This window comes from Coloeus monedula (assembly GCF_965178545.1).
Source record: "Coloeus monedula genome assembly, chromosome: 23".
Classification (NCBI taxonomy): domain Eukaryota; kingdom Metazoa; phylum Chordata; class Aves; order Passeriformes; family Corvidae; genus Coloeus; species Coloeus monedula.
This window is the reverse complement of record NC_138803.1, coordinates 1,313,165-1,335,760: the sequence shown is the minus strand read 5'-3', so window position 1 is coordinate 1,335,760 and position 22,596 is coordinate 1,313,165.

Genomic DNA, 22,596 nt, shown 5'->3' with positions numbered 1-22,596 from the left:
CTGATGACTCATCGTCGGGCAGTGAGGCAGATGAGGTTCTGGCCCCAGGTCGTCAGGCGGCTGTAGCCGCGTGGCGAAGGAAAAGGCTGCGCCGGTCTCGCCCCTGGACCTTTCAGGACTGCACGGTAACAGTGCGTCCGACCCACTACAGTCGCTTCTTAGAGTCAGTTAAGATGCGAGCATTGGAGGAGGGTGACTGGAGGTTATTAGAAACACTTGGAATGCCAAATAGGTCTGAGGATTCTGGGCGTAACCGGGAAGCTGTTACACTCCATCCACAGGCTGTGCCAGAAGTTCAGGATGGTAGGGATTCCCCAAAAGGGGAGATCCAAGCTCTCCCAGTGTATAAGGCTCTCCCAAATTCAGGCAAGTGTGGTAAGCTTGAGGTAATTGCTTGGAAGGTTGCCCAGGACCTGCAATCCAAGGTGGCACAATATGGGCTAGGTTCTGCTGAGGTTATGCAGATAATAAGGGTGATAAATACAGATTTACTTTCTCCATTTGATATCAGACACTGAGGTCAAATTCTATTTCAACCTGTACAATTTACAGTTTTTGAGAAAACCTGGAGAAAGCTGGCCAACAAGGCTGCATTAGGGAATATGCAGCTCCCTGCTGCCAATCGTAGACGGACAGCAGGAATGGATGCTTTGATGGGGACTGGTCCCTTCTCTGATCCCAGCCTACAGGGTAACTTGTCCTCTAGCGTCCTGCAGCAAGCTCAACAGGTCGGCATGGCTGCCCTGTTGAAAACCATAGAGTTGTCTGCACCCAGAAAGCGATATACTGAAATAGTTCAAGGCAAATCAGAGTCATTCCTTTCTTTTGTAGAGAAAGTTGCTGCTTCTCTCGAGAAGCAAGTTGAAGATGACGGGTTAAGACAGATGTTGTTAAGGCAGTTAGTGAGAGATAATGCAAACGAGGAGTGCAGAAAAATCATAGATGCCTTACCAGGGGATCCTGAGGTAACAGACATGGTCGAAGCCTGTGCTAAAGTGGGATCTGGGAACCAGAGAAGGTCTGCTTTGGCTGCGTTCCTGCAGCCTGTTCACGCATCTTCTGATTGTGAACCAAAGCAACCCAAACAGGCAAAAAAACGGAAGCGGCCTAAGCCGAGCCAAAAAGAGAACACAGCGATCCCCCAGTGCAAGAGGTGTGGCAGGCCAGGGCATTGCTCAGACTATTGCAGATCCCTGACTCATGCCGATGGTCGGCCTTTGTTGGGAAACTTCCGCCGGGGTGCAAGGAGGGGGAATTGCTCTCCGATGCAGTCGCTCCCCCAGAGAGTGGCACAAGTACAGGCACAGGCCTACCCAGTCACCCTAGAGACGGCACCCAGGGATCAGACGGCACCCAGGGATCAGACGGCACCCAGGGATCAGACGGGTTTGACGTCCACACCGCAGCCACAGTCGTCTTAGACTCTAGCGGTATTTATAAGGTTCCCTTGGACGCATATGGACCCTTAGCCCAGGGATCCAGTGCGATGCTGGTGGGAAAACCTGATGTTACCCATCAAGGAATCTTAGTGCACTCAGGAGTTACTGATGCTGACTTTAAAGGTCAGATTTGCGCTATGGTCTCCACGCAAAAACCCCCTATAACTATTCCTGAAAAGACCTGCCTTGCTAAAGTAGTGCCTTTTAAGTCTTGTGTCCCTAGGATAGAGCAACAAACTCACAAAGATAATGGCAGTGGATCTACGGGACTTCCGCAGGCCTTCTGGACTGCAGACATCTCTGACCAAAGGCCACAGATGACATGTACCCTGATCCTGCCAAACGCCCGTCCACCCCGGACTCAGCTTCGAGGTTTGATTGATACTGGTGCTGATGTAACGATCATCTCCTTCTCTGCGTGGCCTCCCTCATGGCCTTTACCCCCCAGTGGGATCGACCATCGCAGGATTAGGAGGATCCACACAGAGCTATTTAAGCGAATGGCCTGTGATGGTGAAGGATTCAGAGGGGCACACAGCTACAATTAGGCCTTATGTTGCTACCACTCCCCTTAACCTTTGGGGACGGGACGTGTTGGCAGCTTGGGGCGTACAGATTGGGACAAATTTTTAGCAGGGGTCACTGTGCATAAGGGCGCACAGTATCCTACACTGCCTTTGCAGTGGTTGATTAACACACCAATCCGAGTCAGACTCTGCTTAGTTAGTTGAATTAAGGGCTGTTATCATGGCTTTTCAATGATTCTCACAGGAACCTTTGAATTTGGTTACTGAAGCCGCCTAGCAAAAGCTTTGTATACAATTAATCACCTTACAGTACCACAAAATTCAAATAATCCTGTTATTCTGAATCATTTTCTCTCATTGCAGTCTGCAGGCGAGACACAACTGCCCCAGGCAAAAGTCTGGGTACGGAATTTACTCACTAACCAGTGGGAAGGCCCACATGAGCTTATCGTTTGGGGTTGTGGGTATGCTTGCGTTTCTACAGATACTGGGGTACGGTGGCTACCTTCAAAATGCGTTCGCCCTGACCTACGGCACCAGAGGCAGAAGAGGCAACCTCCAAATGATGACCAGAACGCCAACCACCCAAATGGCGACCAGAATGTAGATCATCAGCCTAATGACTCTTCTGATGATGACCAAGATGTTGACCATCAGGCAGATGGTCCTTCCACAAGCAGAGACTGAACTTTAAATTTCTTGTTATGGTGTCAGATAGTTAAAGCCTTAAGGACATATTTAGAATTAATAATTGATGTAGATTTCTATTTAGGATTAATAGTAGAGTTGTTATCTTATAAAACAAAAAGGGGGACTTGTCAATACAAAAATGCTGCTAGTGAGGATTTTCTTGCTATTTTCTAAGTCTGTGAGAAACTTTTCTCTCTCACAGAAGAGGTAGCAGAGTTATGTAAACAATCAAGCCACCTGCAACCTTGAAAAGTCTTGTTTATGGTATAGTAGAAAAATATTTTGACAATGGATGTTTTAGGATTTTAGCCAATCACCCCAAGGGGTGGCTGGTCCTTTGTCCAATTAGACTATGAAGAAAAAAGTCTATAAAGAGTTTGTAAAATAATTAAATAAATCAATCTTGCTGCACAATTCCTGCCTACTGGATCTTCTCTCCTCCTCCTCCCTATGGCTGCGGGACACGGTGATATACCCTAGGGCCCAGGCCTGCGGTACTAATGGTTTATTATGTCTATAGCATAATAACCTGCGAGGCGATGAATACCATTCAGAATACATACTCAATTTTGTTTGGCTGTCCTAGTCGGGGCTCCCATGTCTGGGATCTCCTCAACAATCGCACCCAACCCCTGGTGGGAGGAGTAGAGAGTGGTTTCTTCCAGCCTTTCAGGACAGGCACAGCAGTTTTTGAAAATATTGAATTCCCTCTGGATGTCAAAGATGGTATAAACTTGCTGTTAGTTCTGCTTTGTCTTCTCTGTACAGCCTGCACCATGTACACCATGCTCAGAATCAGAGCTATGGCACAGCATCCTCAGGATGAGGGAGTGAAAAAGAGCAGAGCAACAAACACCATGTCTACAGACCTTCACAAAGAAGAGAGAAACCAAACGCAAAGCAACAGTGTCCATCCCTACGCAGACTGACACAGAGGAGAAAGAAACCAAAGGCGCTATCAGCATCTCCACACAAACCGTCACTTAATCAGAACAGCCTAAACCGATTGCAGTTGCCCCCGTTCAGCAGAAGAAATCAAAAAGCAAATCAGTCCGCATAGTGACTGATGAGGATGCAGCAGGACCTTCGCACCCTGCAGAAGAGGCAGAGCCAGAGATCATCACTCGGTCGCTATCCCTGGGTGAGCTGCGAGACCTGCGGAGGGAATTCACCCGCCAGACGAACGAGTCTATCCTGACCTGGCTGCTCCGCATCTGGGACGCTGCAGCCAATGACACCACTCTGGATGGAAGTGAGGCCAGGCAGCTGGGATCTCTGTCCCGGGATGTGGTCATTGACTAGGGGATCGGGAGAACCCAAGAAACTCTCAGCCTCTGGCAGCGACTGCTTTCAAGTGTAAGGGACAGGTACCTTTGTAAAGAAGACCTCCAGGTGCACCAAGGAAAATGGAGCACAATGGAACAAGGTATCCGGTGCCTGAGGGAATTGGCTGTGCTGGAGATCATTTTCTCAGAAGACAAGAGATTTCCTAAGAGCCCAGATGGTGTCCAGTGCACATCACAGATATGGTTGAGGTTCGCACGCCTTGGACCAGAGATGTACTCCTGTTACCTGGCAATGCTGCAATGGAGGGAAGGCGAGGACAGGGTGGGCATCTTGGTCCACAGACTGAGGATTTACGAGGATGTCATACATGAAATCCCTATTTGTGCTTGGTCTTTGCATATTAAGTGCTTTAATTAATTAATTTTGAGTTCATTATTTTTAAATTGAATGTTACAATTAACCCATCAGCCCAGGTACAAAAATCCAGTTCCATTATCAGTGTTTTCATTTGTTTAAAGTAGTTTATTAAGAGAGTTGCACCCTTCCCAGTTAAAATTTTCCCAGTTAAAAATCACAAACTTGCCCCTTCTCAAACTTCAAACCACCTATACACCATAAGAGTTACCTTTCCTGTGTTTACTGTATACTTTTACAAGTGTTTTGAGATGTGTTGGATGTATTTTAATACTTTTTTGTAGGTGTTTTCACTGGCATTCTGATTCCAAGGCCAAAACCCCACCCAGTCTTAATAGCCAGCAGCTATTTTTAGCCACAGAGCCATTACTCTGCAGGCAAGCTCCTTGGCAACCTGAATACCTGAATTTTAATGAAGGCATTGTATCTCCCTTATCTCAACTACTACCACCCCCCACCCCCCCCCCCGACAACGATGAGCCATTGGTGGACGGAGATGATCCATCAAAGGGAAAGCACCAATCGCTTTGGACTGAAGGGGCGGGCTGTGGGCGGACTGGGGGGGGGGCAAAAACTATAAAAAGGACGAAGCTGCGAGGCAGGGTCTCTTTTCCCCTCTTGCTCTCTCCAGACTAGCTGTGAGAGACGTCGGTGCTGGGTGTTAAAAGCCTACTCCTATTAAGGAGCCATTAGTAATTTTTTTTTGACTTTGGAGCAGCTAAAAGTCAGCCCAGCACTGCAAGTTCTTTTTCTCTACCTGAGGTCTAGTGCTGTCTCAGCCAGAAGATCTCAAATCCCTGCGCTCCTGGGGCATACCGTCTACTGAGCCATAGGATCCCAAATTTTTATATTTTTTTAATTTCTGTAATTTTTCAATTTTTCTGTTTTCAATAAATTAATCTTTTTGTCTCATTTCTCACAGAGGACACCGTCACAGCCGTCTTTCGCACTCATGTCTCCTCCGTGGAAATAAGGCTGGCTGAGCAAGTCCGGAGCTTGATTGAAGAAGGCCATCAGAAACTGGAAAAGGAACTGAAGGAAGAGATTTACCACATCTCCCCAGAACCAACAAGAGTCTCTGCCATTAGGAGCCGGCATCCCCCAACCAGGAAGAGAGGATACACCCCACGAGGTAATCTCTGTTTTTTTCCTTCAGGAACATGGAGAAGACATGAATAAGTGGCATGGAAAACCCACCTCCTCCTTAGCAGCTCGGGTACGTGAACTAAAAAGAGGAACAACTACCACAAGAAGCTCATCCAGAGTCAACGCTGTTCCGGTCTCTCACGCACAGAACTCCAGACGGTGTAGGAATGATAATATGACTGATCCTCTTGAAGGGACCTCAGGAGCATATTCACCGGAAGGGAGCAACATGACCAGGAATAGAGGGGCTGTCTCAGTTTTGAAAGACAGGTGTCTGCTAAGGAAGGCAGAAGGCCCCCTTGAAGTGGCAGATATAACCCCTTTTCCCTCCAAGTTATTATATTTTGAAATCAAGGGCCTTTAGGCAAAGATGTGGGAAATAGGAATAACAGTTCCTTACTATATATATATATATATGTATATAACCAGTCAAACAAAACAACAACACCTATGGCAGTAACAGCAAACAATCACAAACCCAGTGCCAGCCTTCTCGGCTGTCGGGCCCTTTCCCCTCGGGTGCAGTTCCGCTCGCAGCCGGCAGGGGCGCTGGCGGCTCCCGGTGAGCAGGGCAGGTGCGATGGTTCCCCCGCGGCTGCAGGGGGCGCTCCGGAGCGAGCTCGGGGAGCACGCGGCACTGGTGGCCTGGGATCCCGGGAAGGGATGGAACAAAGGCTTCACAAACCCCTGGGCAGCCGATCCCGGGATCCCGGGAAGGGATGGAACAAAGGCTTCACAAACCGCTGGGCAGCCGATCCCGGGAGCCCGGGAAGGGATGGGACAAAGGCTTCACAAACCCCTGGGCAGCTGATCCCGGACTCTCAGGAACAGCAGGCTGGAACGGCAGGCTAGAACGGCAGGCTGGAGCGGCAGGGACGAATGCAAATCCCGGGTGGCAGGCGAGCTGTATCCAGATGGGAGAACCCCATGGATGCCCAGGCAGGCAGGGCGAGCAGGGCTACAGCATAGCGAAAGCTCGAAGCAGCAGCGGGGCAGGGCAGCCACAGCTCGGCCTCCAGCAGGGCAGGGAAAGCAGCTTTTGGGGTCCCAGCGTTGTTTCCAGCAGGAAGAGAAGAACGGCCAAAAAAAGAAAGAAGCAGCAGCTCCTTTCTCTGCAGCTTCTCTCTCCGGACGCTCAGAGCGAACTGACCCCACACCCAGGTGTAGACAAAAGAGTAGCCAGGCCCGCCTTACTCCCCTTTTTGTCTTTCTAAAGTACAGCTATTTGTCCCCTAGCAACATGCATATGGGAGAAAATTCCTTTAACAGGAAAAAACCTAAGACTAAACTAAAACCCCAACAGGGGCCCCGCCTCTAGCCAGGTAGAGGAAAGAGATAATCGGATCTTTTGGACTGTGTGGATCCGATGGCCTGGCACATCTGACCCACAAAAATACACGGCTTTGGTTGACACCAGCGCTTAGTGTAGTCTGATGCCATCAAGGTATGTGGGGGCGGAACCAATTTCTATTTCTAGGGTGACAGGAAGATCCCAGCAGCTGACTGTACTGGAAGCTGGAGTTTAACTGGGAACAAGTGGCAGAAACATCCCATTGTGACTGGCCCAGAGGCCCCATGCATCCTTGGCACAGACTATCTCAGAAATGGATATTTCAAAGACCCAAAAGGACATCGTTGGGCTTTTGGGATAGCTGCTGTGGAGACAGAAGATATCAGACAACTGAGTACATTGCCTGGTCTCTCAGATGACCCCTCTGCTGTGGCACTGCTAAGAGTTGCAGAACAACAGGTGCCAATCGCCACAGCAACAGTGCACCGTCGGCAATACCGCACCGACAGAGACTCTGTGGTTCCCATCCATGAGATGATTCGCAAACTGGAGAGCCAAGGGGTGGTCAGCAAGGCCCGTTCACCTTTCAACAGCCCTATATGGCCAGTCCGTAAGTCCTGTGGAGAATGGAGGCTGACGGTGGACTACCGTGGCCTGAATGAGGTCACGCCACCACTGAGCGCTGCCGTGCCAGACGTTGGAACTTCAGGATGAGCTGGAGTCCAAAGCAGTGAAGTGGTACTCCACTATTGACATTGCCAATGCCTTCTTCTCCATTCCTTTGGCAGCAGAATGCAGGCCCCAGTTTGCTTTCACCTGGAAGGGCATGCAATACACCTGGAACCAACTGCCCCAGGGGTGGAAGCACAGTCCCACCATTTGCTATGGACTGATCCAGACTGGAAAAGGGTGAGGCTCAGAACATCTGCAATACATCGACAACATCATCGTGTGGGGAAACACAGCAAAGGAAGTATTTGAGAAAGGAGAGAAAATCATCCAGATTCTCCTGGAAGCCGTCTTTGCCATCAAAAGGAGCAAAGTCAAGGGACCTGCCCGAGAGATCCAGTTCCTGGGAGTAAAGTGGCAAGATGGACGACGTCAGATTCCCACCAAGGTCATCAATAAGATCACTGCAATGTCTCCACTGACCAGCAAGAAGGAAACACAAGCTTTCCTAGGCGCCTCATGCTGAGGAAGCCCCACCATATAACAAGCTACCGGAGACTGAAAGACGTTATGCCCTCTTCCTGCCGAATTGTAGGCACTAACCGGAAGTGGAAAGCTGCCGTATGGAGCCCCACACGACGAGTTGCACAAGCTACTGAGGGACAAGGTGGATCGAGTCAGGTTGCAGAGCTTAAAGCCATCCAGCTGGCTTTGGATATTGCTGAACGAGAGAAGTGGCCGAGGCTCTATCTCTACACCGACTCATGGATGGTAGCTAATGCTCTGTGGGGATGGCTGGATCGCTGGAGAAAGGCCAACTGGCAGCGCAGAGGGAAACCCATCTGGGCCGCTGAGATTTGGCAGGACATCGCCGCCCGAGTAGAGAAGCTGACCGTGAAGGTTCAACACGTGGATGCGCACGTACCCAAGAGTCGGGCTAATGAAGAACATCGCAACAACGAGCAGGTGGACCGAGCTGCTAAGGTGAAAGTATCTCAGGTGGATCTGGACTGGCAGCACAAGGGAGAATTACTCCTAGCTCGTTGGGCCCATGATACCTCTGGTCATCAGGGGAAAGATGCAACATACCAAGGGGTGGACCTTACTATGGACAGCATCTCACAGTTGTGAGACCTGTGCTGCAATCAAACAGGCCAAGCAGGTGAAGCTTCTGTGGTACGGTTGACAATGGTCAAAGTACAGGTATGGGGAAGCCTGGCAAGTTGACTACATCACCGTTCCCCAAACCTGCCAAGGCAAGTGCTACGTGTTGACCATGGTGGAAGCAACCACTGGATGGCTGGAGACCTACCCTGTGCCTCATGCTACAGCCCGGAACACCATCCTGGGCCTGGAAAAGCAAGTCCTGTGGAGACATGGCACCCCTGAGAGGATCGAGTCGGACAACGGGACTCATTTTAAGAACAGCCTCATCAACACCTGGGCCAGAGAACACGGTATTGAATGGATATATCATATTCCTTATCATGCACCAGCTGCTGGAAAAGTTGAATGCTGCAATGGACTACTTAAAACCACCCTAAAGGCTCTTGGTGGGGGGACCTTCAAAAATTGGGAAGTGAACTTAGCAAAGGCCACCTGGATGGTCAATACCCGAGGGTCCATCAGTCGAGCTGGTCCCACCGAGTCTGAACCCTTGCACACAGTGGACGGAGATAGAGTCCCTGTGGCACATCAGAGAGGTATTTTAGGAAAGACTGTTTGGATTAATCCCACCTCAGGCAAAGGAAAACCCATCCGTGGGATTGTCTTTGCTCAAGGACCTGGTCACACTTGGTGGGTAATGCAGAAAGATGGAGAAACCCGTTGTGTCCCACAAGGAGATCTAATCTTAGGTGAGAACTGTGTGTAGGATTTCACTGTATATATATGTGTGAGTGTAGAATTTAGGGAAGGTATTGATTTAGGATGATGTAGATGGTAATAGAATAAGGGGTGGATAATGTCCTGGGTTGCAGTGTATTCTATTACCATCCCCATCAGCTGTTGAAATCAGGTGGGGCAGTGTTTCCTTGCCTCCTCCCCCCAGACTATCTTTCTGTTCATGGCCCATCATTGTCCTGCCACATGACTCAGAGATAACTCCCTCCAGACTATCTTCTGTTAATGAGCCTAATCAACACTTGGCCTCGTGACTCATCACCCCATTGTGAGATTCTCCAACGCAGAGGGAGGAACCAAGCATTCCATCCTGGATATAATCTGAGATTCTGAACACCAGAAACAACCCTTCTACGGGATTTCCAGAGGACAGGAGGTACACAGCCACCACTGGACCTGAGGAAGAGCAGACCCTTTTCCTACAGGATCACCACTTCAGAGGACAGCAGCCACCATGCTACCAGACTGCTACCACCACCCTGACTAATGGGGTGTCAGGTTGTATCTTGACTCTGTCAGTTTGAACCAGTGTTTTCTTTTAGTATTTCCTTTTCTTTAATTTCCCCATTAAAATGTTATTCTGAATTGGTGCCTCCCACTGGTTTGTTTTCAAACTAGTACACGTATAATCTCATTTTTAAGCCAAAGGAATTGCCTTAGAAGCCAAGCTGGGGCTGTCCCCAGCAATTCACATGCAGATTCACAGACATCTTTTGGAATCCTCTCCTGGTTTGGCCTGGAGAGACTGGAAATGAGACCAGGAGAGGTCCCCCTTTGCCCATGGCATTCCATGGCTGACTGCCCTGGCCACAAACTCCCAGGAAAAGAGGCAAACACACCCATTTCAGTTCCATAGAACATTTTATCCATAGAACATTTTATCCAACTAACATTTATCAATAATACATCTTCTACAATTACAGAGTCCAATGTCAGTTCCTGAATGTTACAGCTCAGCCTTAATCTATTAATCTTAACACCTATTTTCAAATGAGAACAATAAATTTTATTGGGAACTTGAACAGAAAGGAAACTTCTTCTTGACCTAACTCTACCAACTTGTCTATCTACAGAAAACAGCAAATCTCTTAAAAAACGGAAGCTAAACCTAATACAAACTACTACTACTTAACATCTAAGTGTTCCTATCCAATAAAACCCAAAATGCACTTCCCTTCCTTAGGCCAGATGCAGCCTTTTCTTTGGGATTATCTCCTCCTCTTGATCACTGGCAGACTCCGCTGGCTGACGTCTCTGCCAAAAAGAAAAAGGAGAAAAGGAAATTCTCACCTTGAAAGAATACTCAGAAAGGTGCAATTTCTGAGTATTCACCCAAATGCCATCTCCTCTGTCCATGCCCCAGCCTGAGCAGCCAGTGGGCAGGGCAAGAGCCCAGGAGTGGCCCCAGCTGAGGGATGCAGAAGCAGCGAGATCAGACTGTGCCCCCAGGTCAGCAGCAGACTCCTGGGCCAGCCCATCCTTCCTTCAGGCTACCCCCCAGCAGTCAGGGGGGTGAACTGAGCCCTAACTAAGCCCCGCTGCAAGCCCCCGTTGCCCTGGGCCAGGCCTGGGCAGCAGCTCAGCCCAGTTCTCCCACCTTGGGGGCCGTCAGCTGCTGGCGCGGGGTCGCCTTGTTGGAAGAGGAGCCCTTGGAGCTCGTTGGTGCTGTCTGAGCTGCGCCCCCTTGGTCTGCCCCGATGTTCAATTGGCCTTCCTGCCCTGAGGCTCTTGCACCTCTGCCTGAGAGGGAGGGGACCCTGCGGAGAGACAGGACAAGTGATGCCGGCTTTGCTGCTGCTCCCGACTCAGCCAGGACCGGCAATGGCTCGCAGAGCTTTGGAGGGAGCGTGGCCCATTTGGGAAGGCAGTCCAGCTCCACGGGCACTTGTGCCCTGCCCGTAAGACTCAGCAGCCCCCGGCTGAGGCCCAGGCAGGCTGAATCCTCCCTGGCAGGGACACAGCAAGATTCTGCCCTGGGGAAGCTCAGGGCTTTCTCAGAGGAGCAAGGAATTGCCCTGAGCAAGAGCAGCTCCACTGCAGGGGGCCACAAGGAAAGGCAGAGGGGGCTTTCCTCTCATGCCACAAGTTTTCCTCCAGAAGGAAAGCCAAGGCCAGTGCCAGCCACCTGCTCCTGCTGCCCTCTGGCAAAGAGAAAACCAAGGAGCAGCCCTGCCCTAGGGCAGTCCCAGCCAGGCTCCCAGCACAGAGACCGGGGCCTACCTGTGCACGCTCTGCTTTTGTTGATGCTTGTCTCTCTCGTATTTCCTCTTCAGTCCCTGGAATGTCTGCACGTAGCTGATGGACTGCAGTGCAGGATAGAAGCTCTCGATGACATGGGCAACCAGGGACTTACAATCTTCCTGCAAAAGGAGGAACAAAACACGCTCTCAATCTCCAGTGGTCACAGGCCAAAGTTCAGAAAGCTTCCAAGGAATGCCTTCCTTGGCCAGAGCCAAAGCCCTTTTGTCCAGAGCAGTTGGGAAGCAATTGAGATTGATCCTGAAGCCAAGAGCTGAAATGGGGAAAGAACGATTCATCTTCCCATGGCACGGGGCACCAGGGTCAGCAGTGTCCCCAGGCTGTTGGTGACACTTGCATGGAAGCAGGAGGCTGCACTGGGCCTGTTGAGCTGAGAGGCCACAGCCGTGTCTGAGCTGAAGCTGCTGCTGAACTCACCAGTCGGAGGAATTCAAACAGCTCCAGCACAGCCCAGTGGAGCGGGTTGGACGTAGCTCCACTCTGCAGCAGAGCCTGCACAAGGGGTGCCAAGAGCTTTCCCTGGATGATGTAACAGGAATACAGCTCATCCTTCAGGCCAATGATCTTCCTCAGGAAGTGCAGAGCCCCTGGAGAAGACAGAAATGCAAGGGTTTCAGAGCCACAGGCCAGGGCTGCAGTGCAGCAATTCATTCCCATCCCTTCCCACGAATCCTGAGTTCAAGGGTCCCCTGGAACACCTCCCACCCGGGACACACAGCCTGGCAGGAGGAAATGCCCAAGGCTACTCACCCAAGGCCAGAAAGGTGTGTTTGGAATTGATCAAGAGGAGGACTCGTCTCAGCAAATCCCAGTGGAAGATGTAAGCCCTCATGTGCTCCTTGTGCCGCGTCACACAAAAGGTCAGCAGCTCCAAAATCAAGGCCAGGAGTTGTGCTGTTTGATAATCATCTACAGGAAAAAGTAATGCCTTCAATGAGCAAAAAAGAAAAATAAAAAGCAAGAGATGTCCTGTGCTGCCCACCCAGCTCAGGTGCCAGTGCAGTTCCTGACATGGTTTCAGTGGACTTTGCCTTTCCTGGGTTGCTTTAGGAGGGGGAACTTTGGGGGAGAACAAAACACAGAACAAAGCACAGCCTGAAGCCATGTCAGCACTCGGAGGGGCAAGAAGGGGCTGAAAAGTGCTGCCTGCAGCACCCCTGTCCCTGGGGAGCAGCACTTTTCCTCAAGCACATTCCCAGCTGGCCTGGCAGGCTGATCGCTGGCAGCACCCCTGCCAGTCCCTTCCAGGCACTGCAGGCCTCCAAGGGGGGAAACAAGGAAAAATCCTCATTCCCTATTTCCCAGATACCTTTGGCTGCATTGGCCAGAAGCGGCGCAGTCAGAACGGGAAGGCAGCGGGTGTAGAAAGAGTTGAAAAATCCAAGTATTTTGGATACCTAAGGGAGGAAACGGCTTCATTAAATCCTGGCCTTGGCAGAGACCTTCCCAATCGGAGAGCGCAGTACCAGCAGAAAGAGCCTGCAGACAATTCCCATGGCCCCGACAGCTCTGCCTGTATCTTTCTGGTGGGACCTGAAGCATTCAGGTGTTCCCTGCACAAAGAGCCATTTCTTTCTTTGGGGGGAATCTGAGAGACATCCAGCCCACCTTGCTCTCCCCAAGAGAATCCCCAGCAGGGATGCCAGTCTATCCTGGCAATCCATCCGTGACTCGCCAGGCTTGACAAAGTGTCCTTCGAGTCCTCTCCAATGCAGCCACCATTGCACCAGGACAAGCTGCCATCCTTTTCCCAGGTACTCCTGTCCATCGCAGGCTGTGAAGCCGGGCACTGGGGGTACCAGGGCCTCTCCTGGACTCTGCTGCTGCCGGATGTCTCCCCCAGGCAGCAGGAGCTCTGGCCAGGCACTGCTGTATCCCTGAAGCGCTGCTTGGGGGAATGACTGTGGGCACAGTGCCCCACACACAGGCCTGGCCTCAGCCAAAGGCTCTGGCAACTTCAGCTGCTTTGGAGCTTCTTGCTGTTCAGGCTCAGAGCACACACCACAGCCAAGCGCTGAGCCCAAGCCCAAGCTGTTTGCACGCTGTGCCCACAAGAAGAGCCCTCGAGAAGATCAGGGTTTCCCTTGGCTGAGACAGCCCCGTGTCTTCAGCCCTTTGCATTCCCTTACATCAGCTGTGGCCAGCAGATTCCCGGGATCGAGCAGAGTCTGCAACAGCTCCACGACCTGATCAGCTCCTCCTACTGCAGCAGCAGGATGGCGGAACAGCTGCTTCATGAGCACACGGATGAGGTCGGTACCCTGCAAAACCCAAAGTAAGCCCCCAATAATCCGAGTGCAATGGGTTTCCTGGTTTCTGTCAGTCTGGTTGGTTTCTTCCAATAAAAATGAAAAGGAACTGGAAACATGGAGATTGTGTTTGGCTGGTCTGTTTCCTGTTTGCCCTAAGCCTGGTCTATCCAGGCATCCACAAACCACTTTTACTTACATGGTCCCTCTGCTGGGCCTCTTGCATGAGAAATTCGTGGACCAGGAATGGACAAAAGTCGACAAAACAAGACAAGATCGCTGTGGCAGCAGATGCCACTTGCAGATCATCCATTCCCTAAGACAAAAGAGTTTAATTTGGTAGGGTAAATCAGGTTTGCAAAGAAAAGGGAGGGAAAGGTTTTGGGAAGGTTTCATTCCCAAGTTTCTCTGAGAAACACAGTCATATGTGTCCAGAGAAACTACAATAAGCCAGCAGCCTCTTTTGCCCACCCTTTGCCTCCTTTAGAAGGGACCCACGGCTCTCTGTGAATCTGCGAGTCCTCACGTAGGCAGGAACCGTTCCCATCGTGCCACTTCCTGGCTGGAACAGCTGAGACACTGATCTTCTGTACCTGTTAGCCACAGCTGATTCATTTTGTACCAAAGGACCAATTGCACACATCAGTCTCTGTCTCTTTCCTCTGCTCACTTCTTCTTCTCGTTGAAATAGATTGGAAGGCAGACTAAACAGCGCCAGTCCCTGCCTTGTTGTGTGGGTCAGTTAAAGGTGGCTAAGCTTAAGTTTGCCAAGGTCAAGTCTGTGAAGGGCCTTCCTTGGCCTTCATGTTGTTTTAAAACTTGGCAAGTGCCTCATTCTGCCTTCATGTTCTCAGGCTTGCGACTCAAAGGATGATCTCGAACTTCCTGGGAATGCTGGTGTTTGTCCCACACGGGGACACAAGTGGCTCAACCAACCTTCCCCTAAAGCTGCTGAGCCAAGTGGGGCAGCACAAAAGTTTTGCTGGCAGTGCTGTGCCTGGCTCAGTTCCCAGGTTGTTCCTGCAGCAGAGAAAGCCCCTGGAATCTGGTGTTTGTGAGGAACAGCAGCACTGATGCTGGATTGCAATGGTCAGGTGGCAACTGCTGCCCCAGCCAAAGGAGAGACAAAATTCTGTTTTCCCACTGCTGCTCAGGACAGAGGAATCTGCTGCCAGCAGGAGGACAGGATCTTTCGGGGAGGAACCAGCCAACAGCTCCAGAGGAGCCAAAAAGACTTTTCTGGCCCCGCTCCAAGCAGAGCCACAACAGCCCCAGGAAAACAACGCCAATGCCGCTGCCCCGTGGCAGCGAGTCTCCTTCCATCTGGACCCTGCCTTGTCCCAAGGACTGCACTGAGCACAGACTTGGCCCTGGTGCAGCGCCACAAGAAGCAGGACAAGCCAGGGAGGCGCTTCCCAGAGCTGGGGGAGCTTTGGGATTGTGGCCAGTCCAATCCACTTCCACTCTCAGCACAGCCAAGGTGTGCGAGCCAAGGGATGCACAAGAGTTCAGCAGGTCCAGCAAGGGCTCCAGTGGCTCTGGCCTTTCCTGCTTTGAGGAAAAGCAGCTGGAAGTTTTCACTTACCAGTAGAATTTCAAGAGCAGGAAGAATTCCCAGCTTGGCCAAGCTTTGTAAAAATGCCTCTCTGTTCTGGTGGAACATGACAGAAAAGGCACAGAAGTCCTTCACAAAGGTCACCTGTTGCATAGGAAAAAGAATTTCAGGTGTCTTGGAGTCAGACAACTCTCTGAAAGGAGGAAAGGGTTGCAATTTCTAGCAGAGGGGGAGCCCAGGGTTGGTGTGACCTTCCTGGAGAGTGGTCTTCTTCTCGTGGTGTCTCCTCCAAGCTTTGCCAACATCAACCAAGCAAAGCCACGGAACGGAAACACAGAGAAAGAAGAAATTCCTCAGCTGGCCTTGACCTCAGAAAGAAAGACGGTGATACAGAAATAAAGTTCTCTGGGATGCTGGAGCATTCTGGGAAGAAAGCAGAGCTTGAAGTCGAGGGTGTTGTCTCTGTGCTGGTCCTTTCTCCACAAGGAAATCCTGATTCACATCAAAGACATCAGAGCTTACATTGCCAGAAATATTTCTCAGAGTGAGGACTTAAATGAAGACTGAGCTGCACTGGCAAGGATTGCTGGGTTCCAGAAAGACTTCAAGGACTACAGAAGGCCTCGAGAACAGTTCTCCTTTTCCTCCTTCACCCCTCTCCTTTCAAGCCTTGGAGGAAGCTCCACGAGCACTGACTCACCAGTTCCCATCGCTGGTGGGCACCTGTAGCTCCAGCTGTTAATTGGGCCAGAACTTCCAACCAGAATTTCTGGTCTTTCTGCGGAACACACAAAAGGAACACAACTGACAGGGGCCTCTGGAAAGGCAGAACTTCCATCTTGAGAGGATCCTCCCCTGCCACAAGCCCAAGTCTCCACCCCTCTGTTCATTGCAGCCCAAGAAAGGCCAACACCAGAGCGCACAGATCCCGCAGGATCCCTCCTTCCCAGGGCACTGTGTCAGCAGTGCCTGTGTGCAGCAGAAGCAGGGCCAGAAGCCCAGAGCCCCAGGGGAAGCTGAGCTCAGGGGAGGCTCCCGAAAAGTGCAACTCCCAAGAGCCAGCCGAGACACAGCTTGTCCCGTGCAGCACCTGCCCCGCTCCCCCTGCCCTGACAACATCCCACAGCGATCCCTTTCCCTCCTGTGCAGCTGCAGCCCTGCAAAGCATCTTTCCAGGCCCCCCAGGCACGGGGGAGCAGATGAACAGGTTCCCAGCTGGCTGCAGCCACGGCCTGGTTGCCCTTCCTCGCACTCAAAGCAGCTCCCCCCTTGCAGACGCTCTGCTTTGCGCTTCTGCCCCAGCCTTGGCTTGGCACAGTCACAGCCTCTGCTCCCATGAGAGACTTCAGGACCTCCAGGACAAGAGCTCCCTTCTGGCCAAGCATTTCAGTTCCCCCATTGCTCAAGCCTCCAGAGGGACAAGAAAACCAGCCTGAACATCATCATCATCATCTAACGCGGGGTTTGGTGCTCGAGGCACCAACTCTGGCATGCCCCAGGTGAGAGGGAGTCCAGCTGTGTTACTTCCACACATTGCTGAAGCGGCTTCGAAGTCAGGAAAAGGGCTGCTTGCTTTACAGCATTCAGGACTGGCCCTGGTGTATTTTGAGCCTGGTTCTGTGGCTTGTACAATAACCCCTCACCGGTAAAGTGATCCATAGAAACCCCGGTGTTTTTTGTATCCCGAAGTAAAATCGGGAGGACCTCTCCCAGTTGCTTTCTCCAACCTTCTTCTCACATTTGAAACTCGGATGGGGAAAGGAAGCAGGAGAAAATGCTTTTGAGGTCATGTGGCACAATCACTGTACTGGTGAGAGTCATCTTAAGAAGGTTCTTAAAATACTGATTCTCCCTCCCAAATTCTTTCTGGGCTTTGCAAAGCTCTTTGAGCCCTGCAGCATCAGAAGGCTTCCATGTGGGATTATTGCCTGCTCTGTCACAGGTAACAGGAGCAGCGAAGGGATAGGACGGGGCTGAGGGGACTCCCAGGCCCGATTTCAAGATGGCGTCGGTTCTGGTGTTTTCCCCGTGGGAACCAGGAAGTTCTCCACAGGGGGCGGGGCCGGAGGACCAGGAGGAGCGGCCACGGGATGGGCGGGGATTCCTGACAGCGGGCGGGACCCAAAGTGTGGGAGGAGCCCAGCGACGTCACATCTGGGGATAGGAAAGGGTTGGGGTGGGCGGGAAAAAGGGATTGTGGGAAGAAGAAGGGGGGGAGGGGTGAACTGTGCCATGCGGTCGGCGCCATTGTTCGGACACGTGGAGTGGGGGGGCAATGGCAAACAGCATTTAGAACAGTTTTCTGGGCTTACAACTGGGGAAGAGGGTGCAGGATACGGGGTTTGGGAAGGGGTTCAGGCAGCCTGGCCAGGGCTATCCCGACAGGGTGGCTGAAAAGACCGAGAAGGGTCAGGGAGAAGGTCGCAACTCTGTGTCTGTTGGCGTATCACCCCATTCACTTTTTCCAACGAAAGGGGAAGCGGGATAAGGAGCAGGAGGGGAGGAAGGAGGGTTACAGGAAGAACTGCGGGGGGGGGGGGGGGCGTTGTGCTTTTCTTTTACTTTCCGGTGCATTTTATGCAAGTCCCAAAGGACTAGAACTAGAGGAAACAATTTTTCTCCAGAGGAGTCTCCCTTTCACTTTAAATCAGTAATCTTATCCCCCACAGCCTTCAAGAAGGCAGGAGATTTTAAATTTGTAGGAGATACTTGAGGAAGGTAAAAGAAAAGCCAGCGAACAAACTGTTTTAACAGACCCTTAGAAAATTCAAAACCACTAACTTGAAGGGATTTCACAACTTGGAGAAAAACGTCTCTTTGGGGCTGAGACAGTTTTGATCCCATCTCTCTCTCTCAGCACTTCTTCCACCCGCCACCCGCAAAATAAAAAAAGAAACAAAGTGTAAGGGACTGCGGATACTCACACAACTTGTAGAACTGAGGGGACACATGCCAGCAGCCCCCCAGTAGCCACCAGGAGAGGACCACCTGAAGGCTGCACAGGGACTTTTCCCAGGGCCTTCAGGGACAGGATGGGGGGAATTGCTTGAAGCTGAGGGAAGGCAGGTTTCAGTGAGGTCTTGGGAAGACATTCTTGCCTTGAAGAAGGCTGGGCACTGGGCCAGGTTGCCCAGAGAGGTGGTGGACTCACCAGGCCTGGAGGTGTGCAGTGGGCTGACTGTACCCACCAGAGCCGCTCTGTTTCTGCCCTCTGCATGTGGACGGGGCAGAGGAAATAGCACCAAGGATCCCTGGGAAATTCAGTTCTTGAGGAAATTTGGCGGGAGTCCATCTGGTGGGAAACAGCTCCCCACAACCTGCTGCCACGTGGGTCACTCTTCCTCAGGGTCAGGCCTTCAGGCCCCTCCTGCTCCACGGGAGCAGGCCCCTCCTGTCCCCCACGGGCTCCCAAGGCCTTGCAGCAAACCTGCTCCAGCGTGCAGGCCCCCTCCTGCACGGCTCTGCGGGTCCCTGCCAGGACCCTGCTCCAGCAGGGGCTTCCCAGGGGCTCACAGCCTCTCTCGGGCATCCCCCTGCTCCAGCGTGCGGGGCTCCTGCAGGGGCTGCAGGGGGATCTCTGCCCCCCGTGCCCTCCATGGGCTGCAGGGGCACAGCTGCCTCTGCATGGGCTGCACCACGGGCAGCGGGGCAAGCTGCACCTGGCACAGCTTGTCCTAAACTTCTGCACAGCCCCTTTCTCTGGGAAACTCTGTGCTAAATCCCAGCAGTCAGGGATTCACAAGGCAGGGCTTGGGGTGCCCTTAGCCCTAACTAAGCCCCCTGCCCACAGGCTGGTACTGCCCGTGCACCAGCACCCCCGAGTCCTTCCCCTCAGGGAACGCCACCGGCTTTGGATGAGGTCTGAACAATATTTTTGATGCCTTGATTGGTTTTGGTCACTGCTTTGGGCACCTCTGGCCCCAGCTCACTGTCCCAGGACACTCTTTGGCTGGACCTTCTGGTGTGAGCATTCCCACGTGCCCCCGTGGCAGAGCCCGGCCCATTTCAGCCGCACCGTGCGTGCAGAACTCGCTGAGTGCTTTGGAAATGAGCCTGGAGGGGGTGGAACTGCCAGGTGGAATTGGGCCTGCCTGGGGAAGCTGGAGCCGTGCAGAGCAGAGGGTGCCAGCCCTTCCCACTGCCACATCCCGCCGTGGCACAACTCGAGCTGGTGCTGGGAGCCACGGCACTGCCCGGCCGGGACGCAGGGAATTGCACAATCACAGAGCCCTTGTGGCTGGAAAAGCTCTCTGAGAGTGTCGAGTCCAACCGTGCCTCCAGCGCTGCCACGTTCAGCACTAACCCATGTCCCTGAGTGCCACATCCGCATCTGCCACGTGAAAAGGGATTTTCTTTACTGTTAGTGTAGGGAGATTTACTTGACCCTCAGTGTTTAATTTGTCTCTCAGTGCCCCAGCAAAGCCGAGACCCTTGTGCCCGAGCAGTCTGTCAGCGTCCCGTTAGGGGGAGCCTTCCCCGAGCCATCCTGCTGGATCGGAGGCTGGTTCCACTGACTTACTCCAGCATAAGGAAGGGCACTCGGCAACTCTTCCCACTTTTTGACTCCTCAGGGGCTCTTCCTCTTTATCCGAGTATATTCCCTGCTGCTGGCGACTCCAGGGAAGGACTCACTCTCAGAGTTTACAGAATAATTCTCTTTATTGATATAAAACTGTGACAGGTTACAGTTCGAGGACTGTCTGGGATAGGATCTGTCAGTGATAGGATCTGACTGCATAAACGTGTTCAAAGCAATCCCCAGACAAGCCTTAATCCCCAATTAAACATTCCGTGTGCACAGAGTACAGTTCTTACCCAATAGGTCCTGACAGGGAAGAAGGCAGGTTCAGCCCATCAACTGAGCCCCGCAGTTACCATGGAGTCTTCCCTCGCTTTGCCCCCATTCTCAACTTACTTTTTAAATTCGTCCTATTTAGGTGGAACTTGAGTGACTCAAGTCATGCAGACCTTTATGTAAAAGGTGTAAAATTCTTTTGCTTTGCTTTTAAAGGTAAAGTCACAAAGATCACCCCAGTGAGAGGTGGTTATATGGGGGGGGGGGGGGGGGTGCGAGACCTTTGGCATGGAGGGGTGTGTTAACGATACAATTAGACTTTAATGAACCATGTTCATCAGAGGAGAGCATTTTCACCCCAGTTGCTGGCTCGGCAGCAGGACATCTCCTCCTCCCTGTCCTGGCTGGCAGGTGCTCAGCAGTTTCGAAGCTCCAATCACCATCGAGTTTTCTCTAATACCCAACCTGAACCTCCCCTGGGGCAACTTGAGGTCGCTTCCTCTTGTCCTGTCCCTTGTTCCCTGGGAGAAGAGGCTGACCGTCCCCTGGCTGTAAGTCCCTAAACAGAAGACTGCTCTCCTGCATCCCTGGGCTCTGCTGGGTGCTGCTGGAGAGATGGGAAAGCTGCAGCAGGTGAGAGGCAGAGGGACAGCCCCAGGCAGCCCCAAGTTACAGAGCCCAAGAGACACCACTCTGCCACTGGGGAGACACTGGGAGGTGATCTGGGATGGGCTTTGGGCTCTCTGCACTCCCAAAAGGGGCAGAGAGTGTCCCTCTGTCACACAAGGCCAGAGTGCCAGTGCTGGCAGGAGCCAGGCCTGGGCCCCGCTCCCTCTGCAATGGGGTCCTTCACAAGCCTGGTCCCCTTCAGAGCAAAGACCAGAGATGGAGTTTGCAGCAGTGGAATTGGGGGATACAGGGATCCTTTCTGAAGCTGACAGGCAGCTTTTAATCCACCTGCTCTGCCTCTTCTGGAGAAAAGAAACAGGAGTAGGAGAGCCTCTGAAACCTGGCAGCCCCTGCCTTGCTCCTGTGGGATGGAGGCTGGAGGGGGCAGGTCTGCCCAAGTCTGCTGCAGGTTGGCATCTGCAGCACCATCTCCTGCACCCTGGATTAGGCACAGCCTCTGACCCATCTGGCAGAGGTTTCCCAGCCCCCAGGGAAAGGATGCTCATCTCCAAATGCTGCGGTGACATCAGCTCTGGGATATGTCTCCAGTGCTCTACAAGGCCTCAGGGAAACCTGTGGGAGATCCCTGGCCACCAGGAGCAGCTGCAGTGGGTGATGTTTTGGTTGACAGCTGTTTAACATGAGTGGCCAGTGTGCCCAAGTGGGCAAAGAGGCCAGTGGCATCCTGGCTTGCACCAGCCACGGTGTGGCCAGCAGGACCAGTGCCTGTCCCTCTGTGCTGGCACTGCTGAGGCACCTCCAGTCCTGGAGGAAGTCTGGGGGCCCTTATGGCAAGAGAGACATTGAGGGGCTGGAGCGTGTCCAGAGAAGGGAACGGGGCTGGGGAAGGGTCTGGAGTCCCAGGAGCGGCTGAGGGAGCTGGGGGGGCTCAGCCTGGAGAAAAGAAGGCTCTGGGGGGAGCCTCTCCTTTTCTACAACTACCTGACAGCAGGTTGGAACAAGGGGGAGGCCTGGCTCTTCTCCCAAGTAGGAGGCAACAGGACAAGAGGAAATGGCCTCAAGTTGTGCCAGGAAATTCTTAGCCCAGGGTTCACAGCAAAATTCCTGTGGAATCTGGTGCCAAAGCTTTCCAGGTCCAAAGGAAGCAGCTCCCTGCTGCACTCCGTCCTCCTCCCTTCCTGCCAGTTTCAGCTGCACAATCCCAGCAGCTGCAGCAGCCTGGGCTCCCCAGCTCCTGCCAGCAGAGTGCTGGCCCCCGGCGAGCCACGGTGCCTCAGGAGAGGAGTGGGAGTGGGAAGGGTCCCTGGGCCCCAGAGAGCTCCTCGTGCCAGCTGCCTGTTCCTCAGTGCCCACTTCCATTTGTCGAGGAGAAAAAGGCCAGCCCAGGCCAGAGAAATTCAATGGGAGCCTTTGCCAAGGGCACCCTGGCCTCCGTTGACAATCCTGTCCATGGCCACTGCCATCAGGAGCACTGGAGCATCCAGCTTCTCTCCAGCCTCACCTGCTGCAAGGGCTGGCAGATCCTCGCGGAGCACAGGGGCTCCCAGGGCAGCAGCTCAGGGTGGGAAGCTGTTTAGCCACCAGCAAAACTGTTCTGTTCTCCTGCTTCCCCTCCAGGAGCTTCCTGTGGAGCTGCTCCTGGAAAGGACAGCCTTTTGCTGGCCTCCAGGTTCGGGCAACAGAACACTGATGGATGGAATCTTCTTGGAGTCTTCCAAGACACTAAAAATGCCTAAGAAAGGG